A 13,946-nucleotide genomic window follows, 5' to 3' on the forward strand; every position below is an offset into this window, starting at 1 on the left:
CCTGTGTGCAGCACAGTAATATTTTTCAATACGCCGATGACATCAAGCTGTACTGTTCCATTAACGATATCGATGACTGTTCACACTTGCAAAATGACATCACCCTCATTTACTCTAGTTTAGTTTAGTTTCTTCTTAGTTTCTCAGCTTGAAGCCTTCTTTATGTTGAACGTGTTCAGCTGTTTTATTATTCCCTTCCTGCGTCCGTCTCTTCCCTGGATGGCCTTTCCTCGTTTGCGTGCCCGTTGGTTTCAGACGCGATAAAATTAGATTACCCACGCGAGTAGATATTCTCGCGATGTCCCCTATTTATTTATTTATCGACGAATCCACCCGAAGCTAGTAAGGGGGACAAAGTAGAAAGAAAGACACGACTGCACATTCGTGATATACTTGTCTTCCGTCTGTAGTAAACATGGTAGTAAACATCCCACACGAATGGAGAATATTTCTTGAAAATCTTTGATAAATCGAGGGATTCGTTATACCGAGGTTTTGAATGAATGGGAGAGATGGAAAGCGTTTTGTTGAAATGGGGAGCTTTGTGGAACCATCACTACATTTTCCAACATTAAAAGGCCACTCAAGTGCAAAAAACTTTTCTTAGCGGAATGAAAATTTCCATTACCTTAAGACCGACACAGAAGGAACGAGATTTATCCGTTGCGTCGTTCGTGATTCACGAGTGAAAGAACTTGCAATATACTCCTTCCCTCTACCTCAATAAGGTGGCCGGACATTGCGGATCTCATTCGTCTCCGCAAGCAATGTGTCCAATAATCGTTGGAGATCGTTCGAGGGGACCAATCAGAATCCTTCTCCGCATTGTCTTAAATTTCTGGAAATAATCGAGCCATCTCAGGATAAACGCCAATGTTTGGACTCGTATCATATCCCTTTCCTCTCCGTCATCGATGATATCTTCAAAGTAATGCATTCTGTAACCTAGATGTGGGTCTATGCTGATCTGTCTATATGGCAGTGAGAGTTTACAGCACCATACGTATTCATCACAGTAGCCTTCCCTGTCGTCATGTCCTGCGCATACAAGTTTGACTTCAGACTTTGACGACGATTATCGCCGACGAGTTACAGCGTACAAATTTTATTCCCGGTAGATAAGCTTGCACCCGTAGCTCTTCCCGGTGTGTTCGTTTTCAAGTCCTCTTGTTTTCTCCTTTTCTTGCCTGAGAAACTGGAGTGACCTTTCTTGACCTTCGGCTTACATACGTCGACGAATAGAGGCAAAAAAGCTCCGGAAGGACTTTTTAGAAATTGACCTTCCATAAATGGAGGGAGAAACGAGATGTCCCTCGAGGTGCCGTTCATAAAATGAGGGATTTCACAAATAATAAGTGGTGGTGTCATCTTGAAAAAGAACCTTCACCACATAACACGGCCAACCTTCTGATTTGTAGAAAGCGTGGGGCCTGCGCCTTTTTTGTGTGGCAACTATGTCATAACAAGAACATCAAAAGGGAGAACGATGTTATTCGGGATGACTGTTCCCTAACTGCGTGCTATGTGCAGGTGAAGTTACGTTTTACGAGTGTGGAGCTCACAAGGATCGAGTTCAGTTAGAAGTTACGAAAAAAGTACCTCCAACGGGGCGTTCCTTAGCAAGCGGAGCTTTCTGGCTGACTTTTCGTGCCAAAATAAATAGATGCCGCTTCCAAAAAGTGTACGACGCGCACTTAGCAACAATCAGCAGTGACAATGGTAATGATAAGTGGCTTTTTCGGCGCTATTTTTGAGTGTATGTCGCGAGAGATAACGCCCGTATCATCGATACCAGTCAAGTTACGTGAGATACAATGAATGAATTTAAGAATAATTTTCGTACGAATTATTAATGCGTCTCATCTAAGCGTGAATTTCATCCTAGCGACGCTCAACGCCCGCACGTAGGTAATTATTCGGAAGGGATCGGGCCGCTTGCATTCTATTTTTTACGCTCTCTAGAAGGCACTCGGAAGCGGAGATAAAACAGAATTGGCGTCCCACTTTCCACGCATTCATATGGCCGCTACTCTGAACGTGGTGTTGCGTGCACGCACATGACGCACTCTCCTTGGCCGTCAACGCAAAAACGGTGCTGAGGCCATTACGGTGATTGTTCCACTTTTCGAGGTGCACGTTGCAGAGGACGATGGAAAGGTTGATACTCGCGTTGGACAGGAAATTTGTGACACCAGGTGGCACGCTTTGCTCCAACCATTACCGCGAATGGCAGGGTTATCGCTTCTAATTTGAAGAGAGAGGGAGGCGTACGCCTTTTTTTGTTAATTATCAATATGATATATCTAAATTGCCACAAGAAAAGCGTACGCCCCCCTCTCCCTTCGAATCGGAAGCGAAAGCCCTATCATTCGTGGCAGTGCACTCTAAAAACGGAACTTCACCACGTAGCACACTGTGCGCCAACCACGGCGAAGAATGATAAAATTATCGCCTCTGATTCGTGGAGAGAGGTGGGCGTACCCCTTTTTGTGGCAATTTGGATATATGAAAATTGGCACAAAAAGGCGTACGCCCCCCTCTCCCTTCGAATCAGAAGCGATAAACCTATCATTCTTCGCAATGGTTGGCGCACAGCGTGCTATGCGGTGAAGTTCTGTTTTTAGAGTGTGGTATAGCCACACAGGGTGCTGTGTGGTGAAGTTCTGTGTTTAGAATTCAATCAACCATCATCCGGAATGCATCGGTCTGCCCGTTCATTGTTGTACGCTTTCTTTTTGTAAAAAAAGAAAAATGGAGACAACAAACAAAACAATAAAAATATGGCCGATAACCTTCCCGGGTACACTCTCTAAAAACAGAACTTCACCGCATAGCACGCTGTGCGGCAACCATTGCCGCGAATGATAGGGTGATCGCTTCTGATTCGAAGAGAGAAGGGGGCGTACGCCTTTTTATGACAATTTTCATATATCCAAATTGCCACAAAAAGGCGTACGCCCACCTCTCTCTTCGAATCAGAAGCGATAACCCTATCAGTCTTGGCAATGGTTGGAGCACAGCGTGCTATGCGGTGAAGTTCTGTTTTTAGAGTGCACGGACGCTTTTATTTTTTTTTTTTTTTTGTTGTTGTTGTTGTTTCTTCCCTGAAAGAACAGCTGATAATCGTAGGGCATCGCATGTTGTGGCGACGAGCAGAGAGAATGCTCGCGCAACACTTTTTATTTTTATTTTTTCATTCGAACGTGCGCTGCGCAAGCATGTCTCGTATTCTGTTGCAGTGTATACGGTGCAGAGGGACGTGCAGGTTTTGCAGACATAAACTTTACGGTGGATTGAATTAAACCGACGTCCTGCCCGAGCTCCTACGCTGCCCACTTCATTCCCCGGGAAGAAATAAGAAAATATATCTTAACATGATTCTCGAACATATCCGAGTGGAACACAAAGTGAACACAGTGAAGCTTATCCGTCTTCGTCCCTTCATTCGTGCGACAGTTCATTTCAAAACATTTTCATTACCTTTTCTTTTTATATATTTTTTTCTTTTTCACATTTCAAATTTCCTCCCTGGTTTCTCCTTCCCAAGCGGTCGTCGAGCAGTGAGCTTGAAGAGTTACGAAGCATTAGCAGGAATCACATTTGCAACAACAACAACAAATAAATGGTTAATGTAATAAATTTTCTTTATATATAACAACAAATAAAAAAACGATGATTTAGTGGGATGCTTCGCCGCTGAGGCGGCCCCCTATCCCATTACTTGAGGGGGAGGAAGATGGTGAACGATTATGATTTGCAGAGCTATATACCATCTCGGGATTTCTCTTCAAATATGAACCCATGTTCCGTTATTACACGATGTGGGAGTCAGAGAGACGTAACATTTTAGGCCTCGTTTTATATGTTTTTCCGATTTCTTGTCACTCGTTGGCATTGCGCACGTTTTATTTCGAATCCAAATTCGATATTTATTTCTCATTTACAGACTGGTGGGATAGAGGAAAAAAAGCGACTAAGAGCTGCTTGACGAGCCCCTTGCCCCCAAAAGGCAGCAGCAGTAACAACCCATACAATACGTGCACGCATTGCACTACAATACAAAATGCACCACACAACGACCGTTGAACACACTGTCACAAACTGTAACAGCAACATCAATAACAAACATTCCGTATGGTCAACAGTTTCTCCATAAAGTCGGCAGGGCTAGTTCATCAAACTGTCCAGTGTATGCATCTGTGGAAAACACGGAACACATCGTTATGCACTGCACAAGATATGCATCCCAAAGGGCTACATTGAAGTTTGCTCTAGACCGTTTGGACAATAGAACCTTCGATATAGTCAAGGTGCTGGGTGTATGGGAACCCGGGAAGAGAGATGCGGCGTTGTCAGCGCTTGTCAACTTCATAGTGAGCAGTGAGATGGAATCTGTATTTTAGGACGGCATTCTAGGCATGTCTCGTCGAGATCCCCGTTCCTGTTAGTTTCTTGCACTTCAGCTCACTTCTAGGGGATGTGGCTACGCATATGCACGTACAGTTCGGTGACTGGGAGGGGTGATGTCTTTCTATTTTTACCTTTTCATCTTTTCAGTTTTCGTTCTCCTTTCATTCATTTCATTTCCTTTGTGGGAGTAGCAGAATTCGTCAGTGACGAACTCAATATCTTCCGTTTTTTTTTTCTATAATCAAACTCAAACTCAATAACAAACATGTTGGACCTGATAAACCGAAAAGCAAATGGTGCAATGCATTATTTTATATTTGGGGAATTATCTGCGGTACAGTTGTTTTCGTGGGGTTCGCAAAAGATCGATATGTGTACAATAAGACGATTTAAAATACGCGTTGAAGTATTTCTGACGCTGTTGGTAGCGTAACAAGTGCATGCGAGCGCATACCAGTATTGAAAATGTCTACCAGGATATACTCGTGGATCTGAAGTGCTCAAAGCAGAAAGATTTGCTGCAATTTCTCTTTCGTTCAAATAACCTTACATCGCAGAAATATTTGCATTGGGATGTAAATATCTAGTTCAACTGTCCAAATATATCATCGCCTCGCTGGTCAAAGAAAACAGAGAAAGAGAGGCAGATCAAAATATACTATCCTTTTTAAGAAAATGTAAGACAGACATAGTGCACAGGAGAGGACAACTTTACACTGGTGGTTAATGAGGTATATTATAGATTTTATTGACTGGAGTTTCGAGGAATATCTGTCTCGCTTTTTGTTTCTTTCCCAATGGACTCAACACATTTATACCTCGACGCCATGAAGCAGTGCCGAGTTTTTCGTCAACGCACTGCAATGCTCATTCTAGGATATATTCACATAATGGGTAGCGTATATACGAGGCCATTTAGAGTCTGAAATGAAGGAAATTGACTGTACACTCTTAAAAATGAACTTCACCGCATAGCACGCTCCCAGCCAACCATCACCTTGAATGATATAGTTATCTGCCCTGGTTTGTTGAAAACGGGGGGCGTACGCCCTTTTTGTGACAATTATGAACAGCATAAGTGCCACAAAAAGGCGTACTCCTTCCGTTTGCAACAAATCAGGGCAGATAACCATATCATTCGAGATTATGGTTGGCTGGGAGTGTGCTATGCGGTGAAGTTCATTTTTAAGAGTGTACACTCTTAAAAATGAACTTCACCACATAGCACGCTCGTAGCCAACCATCATCCCGAATGACAACGTTCTCGCCCCTGATTTGCTGAAAACGGGAGGAGGAGCCTATTTTGTTGCCATTATGCACGGCACAAAATAGGCTCCTCCTCCCGTTTTCAACAAATCAGGGGCGAGAACGTTGTCATTCGGGATGATGGTTGGCTAGGAGCGTGCTATGTGGTGAAGTTCATTTCTAAGAGTGTACGCGGTATCGTATATACGCGCTGCAGAAATGGGAGGCTGTCGACTGGCAGGCACTAATCAGGTGGCCTAAGGATCGCGCTGTCTGTCACCGTCAACAACGAACAATGGAAACGAAACACAAAAGAAAGCGCTCGCTTCGTGCCGATATGTAGATATGTAGGGATTCTGATATAATGCGATCGCTTTCCTACACGAGCCGGCTGCCGCTCCGAACCGGACGGCGGGGAGAATCGATACAAGACCTTTTGATGCCGCGCGAAAAGGAGTTTGGCCTGCTCTGCATCCACAGACTGCACATCGTTCACTTACCTTACTAACCTTGTGGTTTTATACGGAATAGCGGGTCTCAAACAGGGCCGGTGCTAGGGGTGTGCGGGGCCTGAGGCAAAGGCGTATATCGCGGGGCCTGTTTCACACCAACCAGTAATGAAAAGATAAGAAATGATAAGATTTGCGCAGTGGGAGATTTTAGCTGTACGGGAAATGGCAGCAGGAGAGAACGGTGCGAACTCCTCGGTATAGCTTGCAGGGTTGACGGATTTTTCTTAAAAGTGGGACTTTTTCTCATCACATGACGCCGGAATGGCCAGGGGCGGATTTAGGGGGGGGGGGCGGGGGGCGACAGCCCCCCCCCCATACGGCTGTGTTCCCTATGTAAAAAGCCTATCTCCTGGATGATGCTCTGCCGCAAAGCACGAAATTTCCTTAAGACCGCCCTTCCCCCCATGACAGACCTTTAAATCCGCCCCTGGGAATGACACATAACACATTCTTCTCTTATTTCTGTTTTAGTCTAACATCGCGCGTGCGATTAAGTGCATACTTGATATTAAAAAAAAAAGTAATTCCTAGTTGAGGGCTTCGTGCGCGGGGCATAGGCAAGCGCGGGTACTAAGGTGGTCGCCTTACTCGTCCCCCCCTCCCCCCCTATCGCCGGCCCTGATCTCAAGCTAAGTCGGGGTTATACACCCACTTGGTTTTCTCTGCTGCCACCACCACCGTCGTCGTCATCATCATCAAGGTGCATTACGATTTATCATATTGAAGAACGTATAGCCACACTTTGGAGTTGTCAAGAGTGGACACATTGTATTCTTTTACGATCTGAAGTTGCAGTCACCATCATCAGAAAAAATCGCACGAATAGAATACAGAGATCGCTGACTCATCTCGCCAACTACCAATTTATCGCAGTTTGTATAGCTATGATTCCCAGTAGACGTTATTAAAAAGTCGTTATTGTGTAAGAAACGTTTTAAGCGCCGTGTAAAGCTTTTGCGAATTGGGGCAAAGTGCTTCCACGCATGCAGTTTGCGCGATAAAACGAAAATGCGCCAGCATTGACACGATACGTATGAAAAGTCAGTCCTGCGACGCTTTTATTTTATTCGTGTCGGCTTTTTATTTTGCCGTTTGCACAACCTGAACGCCTCGAAAATACGTTAAGCACGCGGAGGGTCTTTACTCCGTGCCCACTCACATAAAGTGTCCGCTTATCGACCTTATAGGGATTACGACACAACGGAAAAAACTACCCTATACACCGCACTCTCCTCGCATAGCGGATAGACAGTATTGTAACGTGATGGTCAACACAATACACGGAAGTGTTCTTCGTCTGTTATCGACCCACCGTTTGACTGCGAAACCTGGCTCAATTCTTTCTCTCGGAGCTCAATAACGGCGGTACACAGTAAATTTTTTAACACCTTTTTAGTGTAAATGGTTTGTCCCATAGCGCACCTCATATCAGTGTAAATTTTACACCATACACCAGGGTGTAATTTTTTACACCTTTCTAAAAGGGTGTAATCGGCACAAAACACCCTTTCAAAAGGTGTAACGTGCACAAAACACCCCTTCCATAAGGTGTAAGCTGCCAAAAACACCGATTGAAAGGGGTGTTTTGCAGAAGAAACACCCTTACAATGGAGTGTTTCGGACGCAGCATTGCACGGACCTCCGCTGTTGAGCTGGTTGTTGCATAGCTGCACATGCTGGTTACGGAAATCTTGCGAGGCCTCGGCTTGTCACCTTGTATAATCTGAGATTTTTGGCGCACCAGACGAGCAATAGAAAGCCATTATGGCAGGTCACTGGAGGACTGGTGTTCCGCAGATTGGAAAAGAAGGATAGCCCGACCAGCTCAACAGCGTGCCTGAATGTGAGGAATATGCCTGGAACAATGTATGACGACAAAGTTATGTTTATTGGCGAAGTACAAGTGCATGTACACATGTGAAACTAAATTCCTTATAACGTTGCCCAGAGTGGAACAATATGCACAGTATGTGGAAGGAAGGCAAAGCAGAACTGAGTCCATGATGACATAACTAATTGAAACAGCAGCAATGAGACACAAAATAAGATGAAAAGGCATATTAAATGTTTAAATCCACATAAGGCACCACTACAGATCCAGTACACCAAATAAGAAGCTAGTGCAAATATAGCACGTTGATGCGAAAGGGTAATGAAAACAGCCAGCAAACAGCTTTTCTGGCAAGCAAAAAAAGAAAAAGGAAAACGGATAGAAGACTATCTCTTAACAAGAGCACATACTAAAGACTAGAAATGGAAGCACAGAATACCCAAAACAATTTCCCTAAATGTAATGCGCTGTGCCAGGTATGTTGACAAATGGACGGCTACATTGCCAGAAGAAAGGTAATCCCCCATGCTTATGAGAGTTCAGTGCCAAAGAACAAGAAAGAACACACCCGTGCTTCCGAAGAATTTCCAATTCCTTGACGAAATGGCTGCCTGTTTGTGAGGTGGGCAGGGGGGGGGGGGGAATGGAGGGCTCACTACAAGTCAGTTAGAGTAGCAAATGTTTTAGATGTTCAAAGCATTCACAAGCTCTTGTCCATAACTGTTGAAAAAATTGATCCACGGGGCTTCTTGCACGAGAGTCACTCACTTTCAGGCACCGCTCTTCCAGGCTTCAAGATGTACGGTGCGGCTTTGAACTGTAGACAATATGAAATAACCAATAGCTGCAAGAATAGCAGCCAAGCCCTCGTCAAGGTCGATGGTTCTGAGAAGGCGCTACTCGCCGACATAGAGGTCCATATGCTCCGCTTGTTGAATGCTGCTCTCAGTGAACATGATGCACAGTGTCACCGGCACAGGTGTATCCTATGAAAGGGGAAACACAGGTTTAGGAATGCGTATGGTGTGAATAGTGTGGCCTTGAACATTGGATAGAATTGTAGTACACAAATATATGACCCCGTCCTTCTTTCACTGCTCAGGGAATTTGCATAACAATTTGAGAACTGTTATCATCTAGGACAAATGTTGTCTGAGATGTTCATAAAGTTCCCACATGCAAAGGGACTGTGCCTTCCAAATGGAAACACTGCCTCAACTGCATACTTGTACGACTGTTGTGTAATTACTACAGGTTTTCTCGCTCATTTTAATCCACTGGTCACTCACTTTCATCCAAGCGCTACCGAAGTTAATCCATTGGACAACCAAAATAATCTAAACACCAACCAATTTAATGTAAACGCTACGTAGTCTAATACAAGCAAGATGTGTAAAAGTATTCTGTGTTATTCCGTCATGGTAATTGTAATGACTGAGACTTTCATGGTTACGCCAATGTATCACAAGTGTATGAATACTGATCCAACAACCCCTGGTTTTTGCATGTTATGCGGTGTTTATGACTGCTTTTTGTCATTATGACTATTTTCATGAAATGGTGCCATGAATTGCTTTTAAGGGACTACCGCTGCTTCAAACAGTGTCATACAGTGTTTTGTGACTAACGACGGTCATTATATACATTCCATAAGTACTTTCATGATATGTACCATGAATCAATGTTATGGGACTACCACGGCTTCAAACGCTGCCATATATTGTTTTACGATTACAGTTGTCCATTATGACATTCTATGACTATTTTCCAAATGTGGGTCATGACTGTATGCAGCTATACTGCTCCTTCACACAGTGTCACACACTTTTTTATGACTGCCAATGGTCACTAAGATGTTAGTAGATGGTCATAAAACACTGCATGACATGATCTGAAGAAGCTGAGTTGCATTGAGTCAGGCCATAGTGATATTATGAAAATATCATGGAATGTCATAATGACTGTTGGTAGTCATAAAACGCTATATGACACTGTGTGAAGCAGCAATAGCCCCCTAACGACGTTTCATGACACAGAACCATGAAAATGGCCATTGAATATCATAACAGCCGTCTGAAGTCATAAAACACTTACAACACGGCATGGAAAACGGTGTTCGGACAAAGCATAGTCATGACCCAATTCATGAATAAACTCATGGAGTGTCATAACAACCATTGATAGTCAGAAAAGAGCTATGACACTGAAGCAACAGTAGTCCCATAAAACTGATTCGTGGCGGCACATACGAAAATAGTCATGGAATGTCATAATGACCGTCAGTAGTCACAGAACACATATATGACACTGTTTGGAGCTGCGGTAGTCCCATAAAATTGATTCATGGTATGTCATTCAAATAGTTATGGAACGTGATAATGACCATCCATAGTCATAAAACACTGTATCGCACTGTTTGAAAGAGTGGTAGTCCCATAACATTGATTCGTTACCCATATCATGAAAATAGTCATGGAATGTGATAATGACCATCGGTACGCATAAAACACTATCACACTGTTCGACGCAGCGCTAGTCCCATAAAATCGATTCATGACACATGGCATGGAAATGGTCATGGAATGTCAATATGACCGTCGACAGTCATAAAACACTGTATGACGCTGTTTGAAGCAACAGTAATCCGATATAATAAATTATTGGAACAAATCCTGAAAATAGTCATGAAAACTCATAACGACAAAACGCAGTCATAAGACACTGCAAAAGCCAGGGGTTGACAGATCATGTGTTAAACTCAGGATACATTAACAGAAAGGATATCAGGTATCAGGTACATTGGCATAATCACAAAAGTCTTAGTCATGTCTATTTCCATGAAGGAATATATTTACACACGTTGCTTGGATTAAATTGGGTAGCGTTTGGATTAAATTGGTTGGTGTTTTTTATTAATGTGGTGGACCAGTGGGTTAAATTGAGTAACGCTTGGATTAAAACGTGTGGGAAAACCTGTAGAGGAGCAAAGATATCAAAAAAATTTGCACATATATCATTATCGAGATTGGATAAAATTACTAATTATCGAGATTCGATAAAAATATTGATGAACACAATATTACATCGATATTGGAAATTGTTGGTATATCGATATGTAAGTGGACATTCAATGAAAAATATCGGTACCAGATCTACAGCTTTTGAGATACTTGTGCGACGTCATCAGCCTTCAAATAAATTGCACTTGTACATTGCGCTTAGTTGAGCATAACCATGCCTTTTCGACCTTCTACCTCTAAGACATCTGTCTCTGAACCGACAAAACGTCAATGTTTATATACACAGCTTATCTATTTCAATATCGATAAAAATAGTGATAGATATTCTCTTACACGACCCAGTAATTCAATTACCATGAGATTCACTGGTACCACTGCATACTCTCTAAATTTACCAAATTGCAGGACTATGATCATGATTATAAGTGGAATATACTTACATAATGCACAAACATGTTCTTTATTGCTTCGGAACCCTTCACACACGAACCCAGTATTCGCAGGGCGTGGACAGCAAGGAGGTCTGTAAAAGCCCCAACAGGGAACACAACTTACTATTTTCAGTAACTTTACATGTAAATATACTCCCAATTTGATTTTTTACGGTTTTCAGTGAGAAAACACCAAGTGCACACAGCACAGCAGATATGTACCCAATACACACTTATTTTCCAACAGAAAACAATAGCTTTTGCTTGATAGGCAACACTTCAGTGCTCGACATCTTCCCCTTGAATCCTACTGTTCACCATGAACTACTAGCATGAATTACCAGAAGGGAGCCTGACATTCCTTTTCTGCACAATGTCGAACAATGCCGAGGCGAGAGAAAAGGAATATGACATTGGCGACGACAACGACGCGCAATTTTAAGTTTCCAAACAAGCTATTTACACACATGGTAGCGGGCTCCGAGGGACGCATGAGAGTCTGAGCAACACTACTATTATATGATCACAATATAGCTTAAATTGCAGAGATAGGATAACAGTCGACTCATACGTACTGAATCCTTCGAGCGTTCCTGGCGGTGAGGTTGCAAGACGGGTACTGTCGCCGTATGCATTATCTCATCGCCCTCCGCGAATTCAACACTCACTGAAGTCGCTATCCCGAACCTAGAGGTGACAGCAATGTTGTTACTAAGTCATCACAACGCTCTGCATGTGTAGTTCTGTGTTCTACTTCAAGCGTATGGCACAAGAAGCAACATACCTGATTCCTGTCAGTGGTGTTCACGTATGACGCCAACATTCTCGAAGCCGAGATAGCACTCCTCAAAGCAGTTGGAGTGTCCTCTTCAAGCAGGCACTTTTGTCTAATGTCCGCATGAAGCACCACAACTAGGCACGTAGCGTCTGTCATCTTTGCTGAAAAACAAGCTCTATCTCACTGTAACGGACGCGGCCTCACCATACCAAACGAACCAAAACGGAAAACAAACGAACGCCGCGCCGACGGCCTTGACTTGGCTTGGCTTGCCGCCCACCGACTCCAACGTGCGTCGGTCCCCTGGCGGGGTTTTCCGCCAAGGGACCGACTCCTGTTTACCCCTTGGAAAAAAGAAAAATAACGAAACGAAGCTAATTGCACACATCTGACTTTGGCCTGCCATAAACACTATATCTCGTCAGTGTGTGCTTCCTTCATGCCTTCTAAAACACCAGTGATGGTAGTATAGCCTTTCTCTCAAAACCATCATTGACGTCTTTTAACACCATTTTAACACCCTTAACTCGCGCAAAAAGAGTAAAAATCGTGTAACAAGGGTGTTTTGGTATTTACACCATTTTTCACACTCTAGTAACACCATTTGATTTGCCTGTAGGTGTAAAAATCCGTGTAAATTTCAGAACACCTTTTCTTACGCTGTTTTTTACGCCTTTTATTACACCTCTGGGAGTAAAAAGGGGTGCTTATGTAGAAAAACACGGATTTGGTGCAAAACTGGGTGTAAAAAAATTTACTGTGTATATACGTTACAGCGAATGAGAGCAACAACGAAAGCGCTTTTCTTTTTGTGTTTGCAGACCCCTTGAAAGTATATCCGTGATGTATGCGCGCGGTCTCACAGGATAGACGCTCTCTTCCACTACGTAGCAGAAACGCGCGTGTGACTTGGAATTTTTCGACAAAGATGTATGGACGCGTTCGAAAACCGTGTCAAGTTTCTTTAGCTTCCGCATTTGTCTCCGTAACTCGATCCGCGCTGCGCGTTACACATATTTCAATGTTTTTATCCTTCCCGTAAGCGTTGTCGCTTTGAAAGTTGGAACGGGCATATTTGCTGAAAAGTACAAAAGGTGATGGAGATGGGTAGAAATCCAGCGAACCGGTAGAGATGTAGTAAGGAAGTTGCCTCAGGACAGAAGCCGCCGATATTTCGAACAGAGACTGTTCTTCTTCTGGGCCCAGAAGAAGAACAGTCTCTGTTCGAAATATCGGCGGCTTCTGTCCTGAGGCAACTTCCTTACTAAAAGGTGATGGAGTTGTATAAAAAGGCAGTAAATGGATAACATATTTTGAACACATCTATAACTTTGTTTTCTGTTCACGTGTTCTACGGAGTAGCATAACGCGACTTTGTCGAGTCTCACATCTATATACATCTTCTTCTTCTTTCTTTTTTTAAGTCACCCAATCAACAGACCCGGGGTTCCCAGCAAGGAATGATCATTTCATTCTCAAAAGTATTCTGCAATGTGATGCAAACGTGAGCTGCAATGCAACGATGCTGCATGATATAAAAATTCGAGACATCCTGGGTGACTCTCCCATATGTTTGTGCCACAGTGGTAGGTTGCACTCGTGTCATGCGCAAAGTCACACGGCAAACTTAATCCATTAAACGGAATGGCATTTGCTTCACCTCCTAACGAGCCGTCCATATACCGGCAGCAATGGACGCGGACAAGGAGTTTATAACGT

General features: G+C 43.4%; 1 protein-coding gene and 1 long non-coding RNA gene across 5 annotated transcripts in view; one reads left to right on the forward strand and one right to left on the reverse strand.

Annotated features, from left to right (window-relative positions):
• The window catches only part of LOC135368070 (ecotropic viral integration site 5 ortholog-like), a 176,687-nt gene that overhangs the window by 59,448 nt on the left and 103,293 nt on the right, over positions 1-13,946 (forward strand). The gene's annotated exons all lie outside the window — the stretch shown is intronic.
• Positions 8,037-12,670, reverse strand: LOC135369248 (uncharacterized). 2 transcript variants are annotated; one of them, XR_010415023.1, is made up of 4 exons: positions 12,234-12,670; positions 12,025-12,136; positions 11,459-11,541; positions 8,037-8,984 (listed from the first exon to the last, which is right to left on the reverse strand). It is a non-coding gene; the product is annotated as an uncharacterized LOC135369248 (long non-coding RNA). The 2 variants fall into 2 exon arrangements; XR_010415022.1 differs by having other exon boundaries at positions 12,025-12,670.

The sequence above is a fragment of the Ornithodoros turicata genome, chromosome 9, assembly GCF_037126465.1.
Source record: "Ornithodoros turicata isolate Travis chromosome 9, ASM3712646v1, whole genome shotgun sequence".
Lineage (NCBI taxonomy): Eukaryota > Metazoa > Arthropoda > Arachnida > Ixodida > Argasidae > Ornithodoros > Ornithodoros turicata.